At 44.9% G+C, this 20,856-nt stretch overlaps 1 protein-coding gene across 3 annotated transcripts in view; it reads right to left on the reverse strand.

Moving 5' to 3' along the window:
• The window catches only part of TRAF5 (TNF receptor associated factor 5), a 39,196-nt gene extending 18,794 nt beyond the window's left edge, over window positions 1-20,402 (reverse strand). Inside the window, exons 1-3 of one of the 3 annotated variants that reach the window (XM_084622245.1) lie at window positions 19,936-20,402; window positions 8,227-8,348; window positions 7,030-7,172 (exon numbers count right to left, since the gene is read on the reverse strand). The gene's annotated coding sequence lies outside the window, so the exon portion shown is untranslated. Of the gene's footprint in view, window positions 1-7,029; window positions 7,176-8,226; window positions 8,349-19,178; window positions 19,674-19,935 lie in introns of those variants that run through there. The other 2 variants (XM_084622243.1, XM_084622244.1) reach the window with 2 other exon arrangements.
• Window positions 20,403-20,856: the final 454 nt, after the last annotated feature.

Genomic DNA, 20,856 nt, shown 5'->3' on the forward strand with positions numbered 1-20,856 from the left:
TTGGGGTGGCCACAACCTTCTATATTTGTGGGTCAAATATAGTAACTGATACATTTTTTCTTACTTTTATAGCAAATGTGATTATTATTATTATTATTATTTAACTTAAAATAAGTGGTGGCGAACCTGGAAAAGTTGAGAAACACTGCTCTAAACTAATCTTTTCAATTTTTCCTCATATGGAACCCCCTGAAGTAAGAGATATTTAAAGCCAACACAGGAAATTATACAACATGCAGGCATTACAGTCCACTCATCTCATGAATTTAAATAAGAAAAATGTTAACCAAACCAAAAATAGTCAACAAAAAAACACAACAAGAAGTCTCTAAGCAAAAATAGCCAGAGGTCTCCAGCATGGTATAGTTTAATATCAAATAAATCTTAGCACAGAACAGTGACTAGAAGAATAGCTTCCAGAAAATAAAGTTATTGGTAAATACACTCAAGAGAGAAAGGTCAAGGCTTGAAACAGAAAGCCCACAGAATGAATATAGTCAGTGTCATGAAAACACCCTAGAGTTACAGCTACAGCTATTCCTAAACCTCCCTATGTAACATTGAATCGTAAGAATGGAAGGGACCTCGAGAGGTCATCTAGTCCAGTCCCCTGCACTCATAGCAGGACTAAGTATTTTCTAGACCATCCCTGACAGGTGTTTGTCCAACCTGCTCTTAAAAATCTCCAATGATGGAGATTCCATAACCTCCCTAGGCAATTTATTCCAGTGCTTAACCACCCTGACAAGAAGTTTTTCCTAATGTCCACCTTGCTGCAATTTAAACCCATTGCTTCTTGTCTTATCCTCAGAGGTTAAGAAGAATATTTCCCCCCCCTTCTTCTTGTAACAACCTTTTATGTACTTGAAAACTGTTATCAAGTCTCCTCTCAGTCTTCTCTTCTCCAGACTAAACAAACCCAATTTTTTTTTCAATCTTCCGGCATAAGTCATATTTTCTAGACCTTTGATCATTTTTGTTGCTTCTCTCTGGACTTACTCTGATTTGTCCACATCTTTCCTGAAATGTGGTTCTCAAAGCTGGACACAATACTCCAGTTAAGGCCTAATCAGCATGGAGTACAGCAGAAGAATTAGTTCTCATGTCTTGCTGACAACACTCCTGCTAATACATCACAGAATGCTGTTCACTTTTTTTGCAACAGTGTTACGCTGTTCAGTCATATTTAGCTTGTGATCCACTATGACCCCCACGTCCCTTTCCGCAGTATTCCTTCCTAGGCAGTCATTTCCCATTTTGTATGTGTGCAACTGCTTGTTCCTTCCTAAGTGGAGTCCTTTGCATTTGTCCTTCTTGAATTTCAGCCTATTTTTTTTCCCCACACCATTTCTCCAGTTTGTCCAGATCATATTGAATTTTAATCCTATTCGCCGAAGTACTTGAAACCCCTCCCAGCTTGGTATCATCCGCAAACTTTATAAGTGTACTGTCTATGCCATTATTTAAATGATTGATGAAGATATTTAATAGAACCAGACCCAGAACTGATCCCTGTGGGACCCCACTCATTATGCCCTTCCAGCTTGACTGTGAACCACTGATAACTACTCTCTGGGAATGGTTTTCTAACCAGTTATGCACACACCTTATAGTAGCTCTGTCAAGATTGTATTTCCCAAGTTTGTTTATGAGAAGGTCATGTGAGACAGTATCAAAAGCTTTACTAAAGTCAAGATATACCATATCTACTGCTTCCTCCCTATCCACAAGGCTTGTTACCCTGTAAATGAAAACTATTAGGTTGGTTTGACATGATTTGTTCTTGACAAATCCATGCTTTCTGTTACTTATCACCTTATTTTCTTCCAGATGTTTGCAAATTGATTGCTTAATTATTTGCTTCATTATCTTTCTGGATACTGAAGTTAAGCTGTCAGTGGAGATGAGGATGAGACTGTAGTACAAGGTTATTACAATGCCTAGCACCTACATCAGGGACGGGCAAACTTTTTGGCCCAAGGGCCATATCTAGGTATGGAAATCGTATGACGGGCCATGAATACTCACATAATTGGGGGTTGGGATGCGGGAGTGGGCGAGGGCTCCAGCTGGGGGTGCGGGCTCTGTGGTGGGTCCAGAAATGAGGAGTTCAGTGTGCGGGAGGGGGCTCCGGGCTGGGGCAGGGGCTCTGGCTGGGGGTGCGGGGTCTGGGGATGAAGGTTTGGGGTGCAAGAGGATGCTCTGGGCTGGGACCCAGGGGTTAGGAGGGCATGAGGGGGATCAGGGATGGGGCAGGGGAGGGGGTCAGGGGTGCAGGCTTCAGGCGGCACTTACCTCAAGCAGCTCCCAGAAGCAGCGGCATGTCCCTCCTCCAGCTCCTATGCGGAGGCGCAGCTAGGCAGCTCTGCATGCTGTTCCATCCATAGATGCCACCCCTGCAGCTCCCACTGGCTGTGGATCCTGGCCAATGGGAGCTGTGGGGGTGGTGCTTGGGGCAGGGACAGCATGCCAAGCCCCTTGGCTGCCCCTATATGTAGGAGCTGGAGTGGGGACGTGCCGCTGCTTCTGGGAGCTGCGCGGCACCCCGGTTTGTGCGGAGCGGGGCAAGCCCCAGACCCTGCTCCCTGGTGGGCGCTCTAGGGCTGGATTAAAATGTCTGAAGGGCCAGATGTGGCCCTCGGGCTGTAGTTTGCCCACCCCTGACCTACATAATGCTTTTCATATTCAACGTGCTCTACGCACACTAATGAAGTCAATTTAATAACACCCATGAGTCAGAGGTGTTAATAGCCTCAATTTACAGATGGAAAAATCAAGGCAGAGAGATTAAGGTCCAAATTATCAAGAGCGTCCACTAATTTGTGGGACCCAAGTTGCAACACCTAGGATCCAATTTTTAGAAATGCCATGTACTCACAATTTGACTGAAGTCAATGGGAGTTTGGGGCAAAAACCAGGCCCCAGGTGTCTCAAAATGAATAATTTAAAAACATTTAAAGCACTGAAAATTAATGGGCACTTTTGAAAATTTTGGCCTAAGCAATTTGCCTAATGGTCACAGGAGTCAATGTCAGAACTGAGATTAGGATTGTGGAGTTCCCAATCCCATGTTCAGATCCCACACCTCTTTTCTGAACACATCCAGAACCCAAATTTCACCATCTTCAACCCCTAAACCCCCGCACCTGAAACAAAGTTCCTTCACCTAGACTGACATAGAGACAATGTCAAACAACAAGATAAATTCTTCCCTTATGGGCTACCAATAGCTGTGTCCTATCCAGTAATGTCAATACATAAACACGCAAATCAGTGATAAAAGAATATCACAAGCCTGATTTTACCAATAAAAACCTTAAAGAATACATTTAACTAGAAATGCAATTGTGATCCAAAGTCAAATCCAAAAACTCATTCATAAATCTCTTTGCTAATTAATTCAACAGCACTAGTCTATCTCCTTCTGAAAAGCATTCTTTTATTTCACCAATAGCTTCCAACTACTTTGCTGGAATTAACATATTCCCTTCCTCAGGCATCTTTAAGATGCACACATAAGATCTGAAGAGCGTTACTTTTAGCAATGTAAAATACTAAAACTATATTCACCCCTCTCACACACCTCTTTTCTTCATGAAGGCTTCTGCTCCATTTCAGCAATGCTTACATGTTCAGAGAAAATTTAAAAAGTCCAAGTGTGCAGGGAGGAGTACTTTCAATGAAGTACTTTCTATATGCAAGTCTGCCATCAGAAATCTCAGCTAAGACGTCTTCTTGATCCAATTCAGTCAAAGCACCTATAGGATCATATAAAGGCCAAGTTCCCTATCTGCCTCCCTTCTAGGGGATGGAAAGGGGAGCTAGTTCAGCACATAGTGATGGGGACAAGGAGTTGTGGAGCACATGACTGCAATTCCTTGTCCAATAGGTTTGTATTTTCTGGTCCAGGCTTCTATTACAAACTAATCTTTCAACAGAGAAGTAAACCATCAATGGAGTCAGCACCTGTAGCCTTCCAGGGCTTGCACTGCTCAAAAAGATCATGGGTTCACACTGCTGAATTGAGCTATTAGGGCCAAATTCACTACTGGTATAAGTCACTGAGCTGCACCTGTTTGCATCAGTGTTGAATTTGGCCCAGCATGACTAGTTCAGCAGTGTAGCTATGCATTACTACTGTGTAAACAAGCCTGTTGCTACAAAACATCCAATATGATATGATCTGAACCATTACAAATAAACATGATGACTATATGAATGTGTATGTCTTGTGTAACTCACGCTAGACACAGGAAACTAGGATACAGATACTGTAATACCACTTCCGGCTTCAACTATTTGATGACTCTGTTCCTTCAACTCATACCAAAGCAAAACAGGCAAAGGAAAAAGTAATCTTTGCAATATAAAGAGCTCTATGGGTTAACTGAATCAACTTTCTGCTTAAACTGATGTCTGACCAACACAGGAGGTACTGTATGCTTTAACTTTTGTATGTCAAACAGCTAAGTATGCAAAGTGAACATATTGTACTATTATAATGCGTGCACACACACACAGCAGAATATTCTTTTAAAAACATTAGATGGGGTGGATAATATGAGACACACGTGTCAGAAGGGAAACAGACATAAAGGACAGATCTGTAAATAGACTTTCACTGTGTCACTACAAAAATGTAAAATAAATTAAACCTCTATTTCCACAGTAACCCTAAATACAAAAGAAGGATTTTATTTAGAGGAATTTCTACATGCTGTATTAAATAATTAATTTTGATCTTACATTGCAAAACTGGTTTAAATAGTTGTCACTAAGCCCATATCCCCACATGAGAACTAATCACACAGCTTCAGAACAACTAGATCTTGGTAGCAACACAATAAAGAGGTGCTCGCTGTCACCCCTCCTTTTTGCTTTAGCAACCTACACCCATGCCACCATAATAAAGGGCAACCTCATCAAAGGCAGGATAAACACATTAAATACAAAATATCTTTCTGTATGCAGATGCTGTTTTACAATAGGTTTCTCACTCTCATAAATCCTTAAGCCACACTGTTTTGAAAAAAAATCTACTATGGGAAGTTTTCAGTACAAAAAAAATAAATTGTCCTAAATCAGGTCAATTCCCCCTTAATTAGCACCAGATCAAATGAGGCTATGCACCTTCCATTTATATGGGCCACGTATAATCGAAATTATTTGTTCATAAATATATGCAGAACACATAGTAGGACCTGAGTGGAACACGGTATGAGTCAATCAGGGTGATACTACTCCCTAGAATGTTGCCCTCATGCCAACAAGTTAGTGAAACAGGTCAACCATTCATCTCAATCTTCAAACTTGCCAATGTGTGACACCAGCAACCACAGGTGCTGACTTCCCTGCCCCCTGCTCTGCCCCAGGTTCATCCTCACTCCACCCCTTCCTCCAAGCCGCCACCCCACCTCTTCCTGTCCTGCTCCGCCCCCAGTCCTGCCCCTTTCCCCAAGGCCCCACCATGCTTCTTCCCACCCCCTCCCCACTTCTCCCCTCTCCCAGCACCTCCTGCATGCTGCAGAACAGCTGTTCCATGGCATGCAGGAGGCGGTGGGAGGGAAGAGGAGGAGTTGATCAGTGGGGCAGTGGGCGGGAGGTGCTGGAGGAGCGGAGGGGAGGGGAGCTTGACTGATGGAGTCGGCGCCTATGCCAGCAACCAAAATGTGTGACAAATGGCCAAAGTGTGGAATTCCTATATTGTGTGCACTATCAATGACACATGTTTTTAACTATAAAACCAGTTTTCAATGATGTTCTCTCACTAAGTGAATTAAATACATTTTAAAAAGAAAACTGGGAAAAAAAACAAATTCAATCACATGCAACCATTAAGTCCACCTATATGGGTCATCAGCTGGATCTGAATCCTAGATCTTCAAATTCCCAGCACAGACTCTACCACTTGAGCTACAAAAGTAACTATAAACCTGTCTGGGAACCAGCCACTAGAGCGGGACTTGGAACACACCTTGCCAGTATTGCACAACTATTTACTAGACAGCAGTAGAATATTAGAGACCAGGAATCCTGGTTTCAAGTCTTAGCTCCAAGATAGGAGAATGATGTAATAATTAGAGATAAGATAACCAAAGCACATTATTCAGTACATTCACTACTGAAAGACAGTGTGGCTCAGTGTATACAAGTTGAGCTTCCCATTCTAGAGACCTGGGTTCTATGCTCACCTCTCTTATCTATAAAATGGGAGGCTAAATCTTGATTGCCTGTTAGGGTTGCGGTATAAGACATTGTTCAGCAGTAAGGGCTGTGAAGTACATGGAAGTAAACACAACAGTGATAAGCAATAAAATTTAAACTCATCGTTCCTGGCTCTCAACTTAGTATGCCTGTGACTCCAGAGTATTTGGCAGAGCAAATGGAATCTCTCTGTCCCTCCCTCAGAAAACTGTCTTCCTTTGTGGTGCACTAGGACAGGAAGTCTGATTCAGCCAAAATGTGAAATGTCTTGCAAAATTTGGTATACTTTAGAGGTCTAAGATCAACTCACTGCAGTGGAGGTGTGGGGAGAGAAACATGAAGGAAAAGAAGGGAATACCATTCATTAAATTATCCATTCAAACTGCCTGATGGACAAGGTGGTCCAACTGACTCTATTATTGGGCTATACAGTTACAGCATCCAGCAATGTGATTTACTGGTAACATGGAGCCCTGACATGCATTAATTGTATTGATGGGGACAAGAGAGTGCTCGAATTATATCACAATGTATGGAAATATAAAATTGGCTAAAGAACTACTGCATATAATTAAATACAGATTAAAGATATGGCAGATTATACGGAATCACCTGAAAATAACAGCTGGCCTACCACATATTAGGAGTATATACTTTAAGCACTGGCAATGCAGTCCACATCCATGGATCCCCACAACCCTGTGGAGTGCTTCCCGTAGGGGAGGAAAGGATTCTGGAGGTATGCTGGGTAGCTTCTCAATCCTGAGGATCCATGAGGAAGAAGACCCCTCATTGTATTGGAGGGCTGGCTCCCATTCCACCTACCTGCACAGTCCTCATGAGCTGTTCTGCCACTGGCCTAAGCCCTTAGTGGCCACACAACAGTAGCCACAGTGGTATGCAGGAGCTAATACTTCTAACAGCAATAATTCCTGATTGGATACTGGCTTGAAGATCCACAGGGGATGCTGCTGCAGAAAGCACAAAAACAAATTCAATTAGCTTTATAAATAACTGATTTTTATGCACCCTGAATTCAAATGTCACCTTGTTATAAGTTCACAGTAAAACCTTGCTAATTATCAGTTTGCTAATCCTCAAACCCAAATTCTCATTAACACCCTGCAATTTCACTCTACTTCTTTGTGAAGATTTAACAGTCAAGTATTGTAGTGAGATCCCATAAGACTAAAAGACTTCTTTATTTTTTACAAAGTACACTATGGTGTGTACATATATATAATAATTAAAACTATACATGTGAAAAAAACAAAAAAGGACTTTTTGTGCTACAGAAGTTTTGAGTTTGTGTTTTTTCTGCTGACTTGCTTATTTGCAATGTTGGCTGATTTACTATGGATCTCCCAATCATTAATGTTAATTAGCGAGTTTCTACTGTACAAAGAGTTCTCTATAGTATATCTACATTGGTATATTTGGCAATAACGTGGACAGCATTAGTCTTAAATATAGTGTTTTTTAACTGTGGAAAAATAATTTTGTCCTTAACATCTAGTAATAGTTGTAACTATAAAAAGGTAGCACTCAAGAGCTATAAGCCAAGTAAAATTGGTACTACACTTAGTACACAGTAATCCAGTCACTCATTAAAACACTTTAATTTTCCTACAATAGTATCTCAAGTGTGTAGAGTATCACATTAACTTTATCAAAAAGAACACTGAGATGGTAAGAGTCACCTTTCTTGCTCAAACTATAATATGGTGAAATTTAATAATTAAGTCTTTCCTTTTCTACAGTCACTTTTAAATTTCTGTGCCAATGCTTGGATGTCTTAATGTCTCTTCTGGCAACAATATAATCTGATGTGAACTCTTAAACTACAAAATCATTCTCAACCCCTTTTAAATTCTAAAGGTTTACATTAACAAATCCACATGTTATTTAAACATCAGGTTTAAAATTAGTTAATGTTTGAAGAGTGCTTTGAACCTGCTAAATATAAGTGCCGTTATTAGTCTATTGCCAACAGTTAGAAGATTTATTTTGATAGAACCGTACCTGAAAACTGTGGCTGTTCCTGAACAGAAAGTGAGATGGCTTGTGGTTAAAACAACACTATGGTAGATTTTAAACAGCAAGACAGTGGAAATCCCCCAAGACTAGCTTTGCAAAGATCACCTCTACAAACAAAACAACAAACACAGAAAATGTTAGGACAGAAAGGCAAACCTTAAGAATATTCCTCCTTTAAACTTCTGCTGCAGTGACTGAAATTCTACCCACTGCAGAATTATTGTCTCTGGAGAAACATAAGCTTAGAAATACCCTTTTTCACATTTTTCCTTGCTGAGCATTTTATAGTTTTCATTAAAATGTTGCCAGTTTCAATGGAGCTGTATCTGATTTGACAATTCTTTGGTCACAAGGAAACATGGCATTTGTAAAGACGTAAAGAAAACAAAGGGCCCAATCTTGCAATTCCCTACACAAGCAGTCCTTACTCACACAGGTAGAGCCACTCACATCAGGTGAATAAGGGCGTGTCAACATGAGAAATTGCCACCGGTTTAATTTAAGATGCTATTTTAAATGGATTTCATTAGATCTGTGCAAAAGGCTGTGTGGATAGTCTTATTTTGGTTTAAGCCAGACTTGCCAATTTAACTGAAGTCAACTATACTGGAGTTTGCAACAGTTTAAGTAAATTGGTTTAGAAACAGATTTAAACTGGATCAGCATTTTTCAAAATTTGGGTCATGACCCAGTACTGGGTCACGGCATGTCAGGCACTGGGTCTCTCTGGTCAGCACCGCCGACCGGGATGTTATAAGTCCGTCGGCAGTGCTGCCCAGCTAAGGCAGGATAGTGCCTTCCTTTTCCAACACCGCGCTGTGCCCCGGAAGTTGCCAGCAGTGGGTCCGGCTTCTAGGCAGGGGGGCCACAGGGCTCCGTGCGCTGCCCCCGCCCCGAGCACTGGATCCACACTCCCATTAGCCACTTCCCGGCCAATGGAAGCTGGGAGGGGAGGCAAGAACCACGTGGAGCTGCTTGCACGCCTCCGCCTAGGAGCCAGACCTGCTGCTGGCTGCTTCAGGCACAGTGCGGTCCGAGGTGCCAGGACATTGGGGAAGCCTGCCTCTGCACTCCGGCTGTGCCGCTGACGGGGAGCCACCGGAGGTAAATCCCCTGCCCCAACCCTGAGCCCCCCAACCCAGATCCCCTCCTGCACCCCAAATCCCTGACCCCACCCCAGAGCCTGCACCCCAAGCCCAGAGCCCTGACCCCCTCCTGCACCCCAACCCTCATCCCCAGCCCAGAGCCCCCTCCCACACCCCAAACCCCTCATCCCCAGCTCTGTTGGGTCACGAGCATCAACCATTTTCTTCAACTGGGTCCCCAGAAAAAAAGTTTCAAATCCACTGAACTAGATGGTCGCCCACTTTGTTGCTTCTGTCTGCCAAGCTAAATGGATATAGTGGGGGGCTCCTTTCATCCTTCCATCTCCCCCCGCCCGCCACCACTTCCTTTGTGCTACCCTCCCAACCCCCTCTATTTCAGTGACTTCCTGAAACCCTACCACTCTTCCCTCATACCAATGTGCAACAGTTTTCAGGGAACCCAGCACTGAGATACCTTTATACCCTCTGCCACTGCCAACCTTTCAGCCACTCAAGCCCCCTCCTCTGGGCTATGCCAGCCCTGTTTTTGCCTTAACAATAGATGCACCCCAGTCCCCAAGTCCCCTTGAAACATTCCCCTGTGATATCCAGCCCCTGACACTGGCTATTCCCAGAAATCCCAGATCCTCTGCCTCCAAAGGAGCAGTGTACCCCAGTTTACCAGTTTTACCTTAAACCACTGCTCCTGTAAACCACACAACACTTGTAATGAAAGAAAAGGTTTATTTAAGCAAGCAGAGAGACTGCACTACAAACAAGAGAGTGTGATAGAAAGAAATGGTTACCATACAAAATAAGATTGTAAAAAACAAACTTGGGCCTACACTTATAGTTACTTTTTCCTATCTAAAAGTAAGTTTCCCTCGCCAACGTGCAGTCTGTTGCAGAGCTGGATCGCTTTACAGGAACCACGATCCAAATATTTTACGACAAAAACCCTCATTCAAGAAGACGTCTCTTCAGTAATTGGATCTAATATGCCTCGCTCCACTTGGTTATACTGTAACAGTCTTTTATTTTTAGTCATAGACCTGACAATTCCCCCAAATGATATAATGTTTCTTTTTTACCTCCAAGTGGTTTTGATTGTTTGCAGTTGTCTTTGATAGTTTTCCATTGACTGTTCTGGGATGGGCAATGGTAAACAACAGAGCCTTGCATTACATCACCGGCTAACCAGGGCCGGGTGGCAACTCCCTCCTGCATGAACGGGCCATCACTCCCATGTTACTCCCTTGTGACTCCTTTTAACTTTAGGACCATACAAATATAAACTTCAATATAGTTTCATTATTCCTTCAAAACTACCCGCACACAGATCATGCTACAATTATGAACATAAATGAATTGCAATCTTTCAATAGAGACCTTACGTGTTACCCTTTATGGACAAATACACTGTAAGCAATGCATTTGCGGTAGTGAATTTGCCAAGTTTGAGATGAGAGCTGTTTACAAAGAACAGGGGACCTTTGTGTCACACAGGGTCTCGGTGTGTCCTCCCCTCCGCCCCCACATTTCTCTCTGCCACACTCCATTAGTCCCATTTTTCTTCCTCCCACCGAGGGAGGCTCTGGGTGCCCTCTCATTCCTCCATGCCCTTCTTCCTCCCTAACATTCTTATTATTCCTTTCTATCTGGGAGATAAGTCAGGGTGTCAATATTATAAACAGCATTGGGACAATGGGCAGAGCTGAGATGAGGTTGTTGTTATGCTGGAAGCTGTTAATGGCTGCCATCAACCAGTTCTTTGATCTAGTTACAGAGATGGTTGAAACGGTCAGCTCTGTTAACCAGATGCAAGGGACTCCATTTTCTTGTCCTCTGTCTTTTTCCAGTATTCTGATTTTCACCCAAATCAACAAGTTTCTGCCCACTGATTCCTAGAACATTTCCTGAAATTTGGAATGGATCAGATTCAGTGGTCAAAAGTTATTGTGCTGCATACAGGCAAACAGACAGATGGAAATGCCATCAAGTTTTAGTGTAGGGCCTTGCTTCAGTTGGACAATTAAACTGGTGAAACTCGTGTACAGACAAGGCCTAAGACTACTAGCATGGTTAAGGGTTTGTAGGATTGGGACTTTGATTTCCTCCCCTCCCCCCCACATCTTTACAAATGACATCTGCCCTCAGGACTTATCATGACTGAGCTGTTGAGTATATGCAACCTTTGCACTTCTGGAGGTCAGAATAACTGCGTTATATGGATTTTCCACAAAAGTCTGGTAGATGTAGAAGGAAGTGATACTCCTACTTTGTTTCATTTGCGCAAGATAGCACTTGGAGGAAAACATAATTTTATGTGAGCACAGCACCAGAAAATGTCATCTGCTTCTAGGAAAGCTTTGGGGAAAGCCCTGAAAAGAGAAGTTGAGATGCACTAGGATCCCAGTTTTAGTCAGGTTTCAGAGAGGTAGCAGTGTTAGTCTGTATCAGCAAAAACAAGGAGGAGTCCTTGTAGCACCTTAGAGACTAACAAATGTATTTGATTTGTTAGTCTCTAAAGTGCCACAAGAACTCCTGACAGTTTTAGTCAATTTCACTCTGCAAGTGAGAAGAAAGCACTAGTTTCATGCTATTGTTCAGGTACCCCTTTCCAATTTCTTCTGCAGCTAGAAGTATTTTGCAGACCCTCCAAGAGAAAGGAGGAAGGAAACAGTAAAGGGTGGCAAAGGATTATTTAAGTATGTGGGGAGAGGATGAAGGTAAGTGAGAAAACAGACAGGAAAGGATAATGAGAGAGAGTGAAAAGAAATGTGGTCGTCCATCAACTTCATTAAAAAACTCTTACAGACACAGACAGACATCATCTTCCTTTCCAAATGCAAACAGATGGACATCATACCAAAAGGACAGAAGGTAAAAAATCCATTACAGTCTACATACCACACAGACTATGCTGACAGCTTGTGCCACACACTCTCAAAGAAACTGCGGAACCATCTGATCAACATCCTATACAGCAAACAGGGAAAGATTAAGAATGAGCTCTCAAAAATGGATACTCTCATAAAAAACCAACCTTCCACACAAACTCCCTCGTGGCTGGACTTTACAAAAACTAGACAAGCCATTTACAACACACACTTTGCTTCTCTACAAAAGAAAAAGGACACTAAACTATCTAAACTACTAAATGCTACAAGGGGCCACAACAGTGGTTCCCTTAACCCACCCAGCAATATTGTTAATCTATCCAACTATACTCTTAGCCCAGCAGAAGAATCTGTCCTATCTCGGGGCCTCTCCTTCTGCCCCGCCACCCCCATGAACATGATACAGTTCTGTGGTGACCTAGAATCCTATTTTCAACGTCTCTGACTCAAGGAATATTTCCAACACACCTCTGAACAACATACTAACGCACAGAGATCTTCCTACCAACACTACAAAAAGAAGGATTCTGGGTGGACTCCTCCTGAAGGACGAAACAACAGACTGGACTTCTACATAGAGTGCTTCCGCCAACGTGCACGGGCTGAAATTGCGGAAAAGCAGCATCACTTGCCCCATAACCTCAGCCGTGCAGAACACAATGCCATCCACAGCCTCAGAAACAACTCTGACATCATAATCAAAAAGGCTGACAAAGGAGGTGCTGTCGTCATCATGAATAGGTCGGAATATGAACAAGAGGCTGCTAGGCAGCTCTCCAACACGGCTTTCTACAAGCCATTACCCTCTGATCCCACTGAGGGTTACCAAAAGAAACTACACCATCTGCTCAAGAAACTCCCTGAAAAAGCACAAGAACAAATCCACACAGACACACCCCTAGAACCCCGACCAGGGGTATTCTATCTGCTACCCAAGACCCATAAACCTGGAAATCCTGGATGCCCCTTCATCTCAGGCATTGGCACCCTGACAGCAGGATTGTCTGGCTATGTAGACTCCCTTCTCAGGCCCTAAGCTACCAGCACTCCCAGCTACCTTCGAGACACCACTGACTTCCTGAGGAAACTACAATCCATCGGTGATCTTCCTGAAAACACCATCCTGGCCACTATGGATGTAGAAACCCTCAACACCAACATTCCACACACAGATGGACTACAAGCCATCAGGAACAGTATCCCTGATAATGTCACAGCAAACCTGCTTGCTGAACCTTGTCCTCACCCATAACTATTTCACATTTGGGGACAATGTATACCTTCAAGTCAGCGGCACTGCTACGGGTACCTGCATGGCCCCACGGTATGGAAACATTTTTATGGCTGACTTAGAACAACGCTTCCTCAGCTCTCGTCCCCTAATGCCCCTACTCTACTTGTGCTACATTGATGACATCTTCGTCATCTGGACCCATGGAAAAGAAGCCCTGGAGGAACTCCACCATGATTTCAACAATTTCCATCCCACCATCAACCTCAGCCTGGACCAGTCCACATAAGAGATCCACTTCCTGGACACTACGGTGCTAATAAGCGATGGTCACATAAACACCACCCTATACCGGAAACCTACTGACCGCTATGCTTACCTACATGCCTCCAGCTTTCATCCAGACCATACCACACGATCCATTGTCTCCAGCCAAGCTCTATGATACAACCGCATTTGCTCCAACCCCTCAGACAGAGACAAACACCTACAAGATCTCTATCAAGCATTCTTACAACTACATTACCCACCTGCTGAAGTGACAGATTGACAGAGCCAGAAAACTACCCAGAAGTTACATACTACAGGACAGGCCCAACACAGAAAAAAAACAGAACACCACTAGCCATCACCTTCAGCCCCCAACTAAAACCTCTCCAACACATCATCAAGGATCTACAACCTATCCTGAAGGATGACTGACCCATCACTCTCACAGATCTTGGGAGACAGACAGCCCCCCAACCTGAAGCAAATACTCACCAGCAAGCACACACAACACAACAAAAACACTAACTCAGGAACCTATCCTTGCAACAAAGCCCGTTGCCAACTGTGTCCACATATCTGTTCAGGGGACACCATCATAGGGCCTAATCACATCAGCCACACCATCAGGGGCTCGTTCACCTGCACATCTACCAATGTGCCAGCAATGCCCCTCTGCCATGTACATTGGCCAAACTGGTAAGTCTCTATGTAAAAGAATAAATGGACACAAATCAGACGTCAAGAATTGTAACATTCAAAAACCAGTCGGAGAACACTTCAATCTCTTTGGTCACTCGATTACAGACCTAAAAGTGGCAATTCTTCAACAAAAAAACATCAAAAACAGACTCCAACGAGAGACTGCTGAATTGGAATTAATATGCAAACTGGATACAATTAACTTAGGCTTGAATAAAGACAGGAGTGGATGTGTCATTACACAAAGTAAAACTATTTCCCCATGTTTATTTCCTCCCCACTGTTCCTCACACCTTCTTGTCAACTGCTGGAAATGGCTCACCTTGATTATCACTACAAAAGGTTTTTTTTCTCTCCTGCTGGTAATAGCTCACCTTACCTGATCACTCTCATTACAGTGTGTATGATAACACCCATTGTTTCATGTTCTCTGTGTATATAAAATTGCCCCACTGTATTTTCTATGGCATGCATCCGATGAAGTGAGCTGTAGCTCACGAAAGCTTATGCTCAAATAAATTGGTTAGTCTCTAAGGTGGCACAAGTACTCCTTTTCTTTTTGCAGATACAGACTAACACGGCTGCTCCTCTGAAACAGAGAAGGGGGAGTGTATTGGGACAGAGGCAACAGAGAGAAGGGGCAGGAAAAGAGAGAAGAGGCAGGAAAAGAGAGAAGAAAAGGAAGATGAGAGATAAAGAAAGGTCATAATACTAGTTCTTTTTTAAAAACATTCTTAAATGGAAGTGCATCAGGGCCAAAATAAGGTCTCACTTTTGCAAACAGATGAGTCGACCATCGCATTTTTTGTAAAACTGGGGTCTTAGTGATAGGCTATAATCTGCCTATTAACTCACTGAGAGCTACTATACAGGGATTCAACTGATTTGCTCATCACCATCCAGTGCAAGGCCTAAAAGATTTTTGTTTTTAAATTTTCACCACTCTTGGCAATTTGATTTGTCCTGAAAGGACTATTTTAATCAGCATGTGAATAGAAACCCCAGAATCAACTCCGCTTATTCATTTGACTTACTACAATAAAAGTTAAACTCTTATCTTAATTCACCCCCACAAAAGGTTGCCCCCCCTCCCATGCTCAATTACATTATTAATAAAAGGAGTACTCACGGCACCTTAGAGACTAACAAATTCATTTGAGAATAAGCTTTCGTGAGCTACAGCTCACTTCATCGGATGCATGGCTCTCAGATCAGTCCTCCTTCATGAGCTCTCTTTCTTATTCAGTCACACCACTATGTCTGACGTGATTAAGAAATAAGACTGAACTTTTAGCAGTAAGAGACTATCAAATGTCTGAGAGCAGAAGTGATTTTCAGCGACCATCTGAAATCGCTACTGGCAGCAGTGGTGACACCGAAGATTGGCTGCTCTTAAAATAAAGGGGAAATATTAGCTTAAAAAAAAACAATCTTCAAAATACTGTGCATGGTAAACAGAGAAGGATGTTAAACAAATATACTTTCTTATTAAACATACATCCTGTATGATTAGAGGGCTATAATTTTACTATCAATCATTTACAGAGCAAATGCAAGCCAGCTGTTTTGAACAAAGCCCTCTCCTTAGCAGCCAGCACAAGCCATTTGACTGGGCACCAGGGACCTCTGCTGGGAGAAGGGGAACGAATCCTTTCTGCAGACTGTGGAGCAGGGACAGAGACACTCTGTGGAGGCAGCTTTACTGTTTTGTACTTCAGGGGACTTAACATTTAGATCAACAGTTCTAAACCCACAGTCCAATTAGCACACAGCTGCAGCCCAGCTTTGTACTAAAAAAAATTCAAAATTTGTGGCTCTAATCTGAAAGGGGGCTGGCTGAGGGGGAGACAGCGTCTGGCAGCCTGCATGAGCGCTCCTGCCAGCAGAGGGCTGGTAAGTGCCCCAGGGAGGCAGGAGAGTGGGTCTCTGGGCAGGTTTGTGGTGCGGGCTCTGAGCAGTGAGGGGGTGGGGGATGCTGCAGCACTCCCAGATTTTAGGTGGGGCCCCGCTCCTGGCCCCGCGCCTCAGGTCCTGGCTGCTGGCTCACGCCGGGCGCTCCGCTCCTGGCCAGGTGCCAGGGGTCCGGGTCCCGAGACAGATCCGGCTGCTGCCCAGCCTTGCACCCAGGACTCTGCTCCTGGCCCCGCTCTCTGGAGGGGTCTCTGGGTGGGGGACACTGGGCATAGGGGACTTTGGGGGATTTTTGCAGGGAGGGGAGGTGGCACGCTGTGGTTCTCAACCTGTGGCCCACGTAATGCACATGCGGCCCACAATGATAAATAGGTTGAAAACTACCGGTTTAGATACAGTGGCCTTACCAACCCCTCTCTCAGTGGTAGAGCCCTGCAAATCCACCTATATCGTTTTTGCAGATCGGATGCTGATACAAATGTTGTGTCCGTGCAGAGCTCTACTCATTGGGAAGGAAGATCCTACATCTGGCTTCTTTCTTGAGTGACCGCCTCTGGCCGGCCCTGGGCACAGCACAGACATGGTCCACATGGAGTTACGACCACTGGGTACTTGAGGGAGGAAGAAAAGCCGTAATACAGAGTCGGAGGACAGTGGTCATGGATGAGATAAATAGAGGTGGATTTCACAGACAATAGCAAGCAGCCCACATTTGTATTGTCATCCATTACATTTCTGATTTAAGTAGTTGCGAGACATAGCTATTATACTTAAGGGAATAGTAAACAATAGCTTATAATTATTCTTTGATCTATTATTAGGAGCCATAACCTGGCTCTTTAGGCACAAGTCCAGTTATCCCAAACTTCTACAAGGGTAACTTTGTATCTTAAACCAGAATAGGTCCCAAAATAGCAAAGACTGAAAAATGCAATATGACTGGGTGTTTGTATTTTATAATGACTGAGTTGGATGAAATTTGTTTGTAGGTTGCTCTTCTCCTTGTGGTTTATGTAGTCACTAGGGGTTTTTGCATTTCTACACTACCTTCCACTAAATGATCTCAATGCAATTTACAATTAATGAACTTAATCTTACAGCACCCAAGTGAGGTAAGGAACACACACAAGGAAAAACTTAAGCATACATTTAACGTAACATACTATGAGTGTCCCCATGAAGTTAACTGGGCCCACATTGCACAGAATTCAGCATATGCTTAAGTCTTTGCAGGACTGGGGTCTATGTACCACAATGATTTGCCAAGGTCATCCAGTCAGTAGGTAGTAAAACTGAGTACAGACCCAGATCTGCCTCCTACTTCTCTACTCTCAAACTGGATAATTCTTTTCATCTTGTGTTTTTAAGTCCACTGGACAGAGGGGTCAGTTGCTCTAGGGATCATTTCAGAGTCAGCATACCATGTGCCCCACTAAGAGTGCTAATCAGCTCAAATCATAGAGGAACTGTGCAAAGAAGTCCCCAGGAAAAAAAAATACAAATGCAAACAAGATATTTATATAGGCCAGTGCCTCCAGTACCATAAAGTGACGGAACAGCTGAAGTTTTCTGCTTATTTGTTCATTTTTGTACAGTGCTGTGCTCTTAGGCCTTCAAATAGAATGGTTTAAAAATAGAAGTGTATATTACTGTTCCCAGCCTAGAGCCCCCCACTGACCTGAATTCCTTGACAGAACTATTTCTTAGTAAACAAAGTACTGCAACCTTTCGTTCACCGCACGTGTAAGAGGAAGTTATGAAAGGAAAAATGGTACTGGCTGATGCCAGGAAGCACCAGCCACATGAACAAAAAGCAAAGTAGTACAAGCTTCAATAAACGCAGTAATATTAGTGCTCCTTTCTGCCAGTTCTCAGATGGCTGACTGTACTTTACATGATCAAAGCCTCGTGCCTCACAAGTCAACACATCCCTTGCACATCTTTAATCAAGTACAATCACATCCCTCATTGCATAATACAATGCAGTAAGCTTCTCTACAATTTAAAAAGGTCAGAGCTGCTAAAAAGGCATTTGTCAAGAGAGTTCCTCCACTTTTGAATTTGCTCTCCACCTCTCATTGGCCAGAATCCAGATCTGTTAACCTTCAGGGCATGCTACAAAACACCCACATTTTCAGTTGAGCATTAGGAGGGAAGGAGGTGCACTAAGTGTTAAAGGGGAGGTATTATACCTGCCCTGGGGATCTTCTATTTTGTTGGCTGGTACTTATTCGTTAGGGTGGTAAGAGAAATTTATGACGTTAGAGGTGCCCTGATGTAATTTAACACAGGAAACGGGTGCTTATTTATGCTTTTATAAATAAAAAGGAAATCATATACTGTGGTGATGAGGGTCTTATAAACACAAAGAGAGAGAAGATAAAGAACTCTATAGTGTATTATCTGTGTTCAGGTTCTTTAAATTGACCTTGTCACACTAAAAAGAAACTTGTAAAGCGTTATAAGTGCTACATCTAAATTCATAATAAAGGAGGAAAGCACTTAGAAAGGTGTTTTAGAGAGCATTTAGTGGCTTAGCTATATTAAAGAATGACTGACAATCCAATAGGAAGCTGCTGCTTTGGCAGCTGTTAGGACTTAGGGAGTGCACACACCACAAAACCGGAGCCAGTGAATATTGTTGCAAGGAAAATTTTGCCTACTTAAATAAGGGTGCACGTGTGTGTTAATTTAATCTAAGACGAAGGGCCCTGTACCCACACTGGGCTGTCTCAACCCAGCAACCCTGACCCTAATTCACTCCCTCAGAGGGGCTTGAGCCCTACCAGAAAGTAACTAGGCATTACTCCAAATGATTCTTTTAAAACAACAGAACGGTACCAGAGTTGAGGTCACAATAAGTTCAAAAGGTTTCCAGTTTTGTGTGGCTCAGACCTTCCGGAAACAGAGGCATTTCCTGCCCGCGTTTCCCGCCAGCAGACAGGGACACCTGCTGCCGGGCGTTAGGGGAGCTCGAACCGAGCCAATTCCCAGCCCTGGCTATAGGGAAGAAGAAATAACGGGTACTTCCAAGCACGCAAAAGGCCAGTTCCGCAAACCCGGTGCAGCCCACGCGCTCGGTGACTTGCAGTGGGACTCCGAGGCGTGGAAGGGCGGCGCCGGCGGCCCCCGAGGGGTTCGATGCTCCCAGGCGGCCAGCCGGGCTCGCCCCGGCCGGGCCTCCCCCGCAGGGCGCACACCCCGCAGCAGGCGGGCGCGGGAGCGTTGCTACGAGAAGCTGAACTTTTGCATTTCCCGGCGCCGGTGCGCTGCGCCGCGCCTGCCTCCCCCTGCGGGCTGCAAAGACCGGGCTGCGGAGCCAGACACAAAGACCCATAACGCCTCGGCCCAAGCCCCGCGCGAGAGCGAGCGGCACGGAGGCGGCCCCTGGCAGCCAGCCCAGCCCAGCCCAGCCCAGCCCGCCGCCTCTGCAGCTGGCGCCCCGGCCCCGCGGAGACAGGGCTCGCCTCGCACGCGGGGCGGAGCTGTCAGTGCGGCCGGGCTTTGTTCTCAGCGTGCCCCGGGTCGCAGGGGCCGAGCTGCGGGGCTGCTGCCCCTCCCACCCCCGCCCGCCTGGGCCAGCTGGCGCGCTACTCACCGGCAGCAGCCGGGTCCGGCTCGGCAAACTTTCCCGCCAGCCGGGCTGGCTCGGCAGCCCGAGCCCGAGCCCGGCCCCGTCCGCAGGGAGGCAGCACAGGGCGCGGCGAGGCTCGGGCGCGGCGATGGAAAGCGCTGGCTGCGACTCGCTGCTTTCGATTTCACGGCAACTGCGCGCCCTGCTGCCTCGGGGGTGGGGAGAGAGAGGGGCACAGCGGGGCTCGGCTCAGCTCTCCCAGAGAGGGGCGGGCCACCAGCGGGGTGGGGTTTGCAGGGTCCGGCCATCATTTACTAAGCAACCTCGTGGCTACGGCTCATTGTGGCTTTGTTCCCTACCCCTCCGCGAGCTGTGGCTCGTCTCTAGCCTCGTCCGCCGGAGGCGCTGGCAGCGTTGTCCCTGCACGGACGGGTGCAGCCCCACAGCCGCTGGAGGGTGCAGGGAAAAGCCAAGCCCCCGGCAGCTCTCTGCGCGCTGAGTCTCCGGCATCACCCCACGCCGCAGCTGCGGGCGCGGCTAAGAGCCGGGCTACGAGCAGCAACAGCTCATGCTGTACATCGCCGGGCAGAGCGAGAAACAACGGGCAAGTGTCTTCAATTATGCAAGTGCATGAGTGGGGCCTAGTTAAGGCCCCATTTCTGCAAAAGCTTAAATATGATTGTAACTTTATTCACGGTAGTCTCAGGGGACTAGGCCCGTGTAAAAATTACACACCTGTTAAGTCACTGAAGCCACCAGGCCAAAATTTCAAATAGTCTTATGAAATAAATAGAAAATATTACCCATTTCCAAAATGCAACTGGCTACATGGAACACAACAAACAGTAATGCTAAACACTGGTACCATGTAGCGCCTATGATTTTATAGACAGAGCCAGACACCCACCCACTTAAAAAAAAAATTGTACATTTCAGAAGTCAGTC

Source organism: Lepidochelys olivacea (assembly GCF_965140295.1).
Source record: "Lepidochelys olivacea isolate rLepOli2 genome assembly, chromosome: 3".
NCBI classification, from domain to species: domain Eukaryota; kingdom Metazoa; phylum Chordata; order Testudines; family Cheloniidae; genus Lepidochelys; species Lepidochelys olivacea.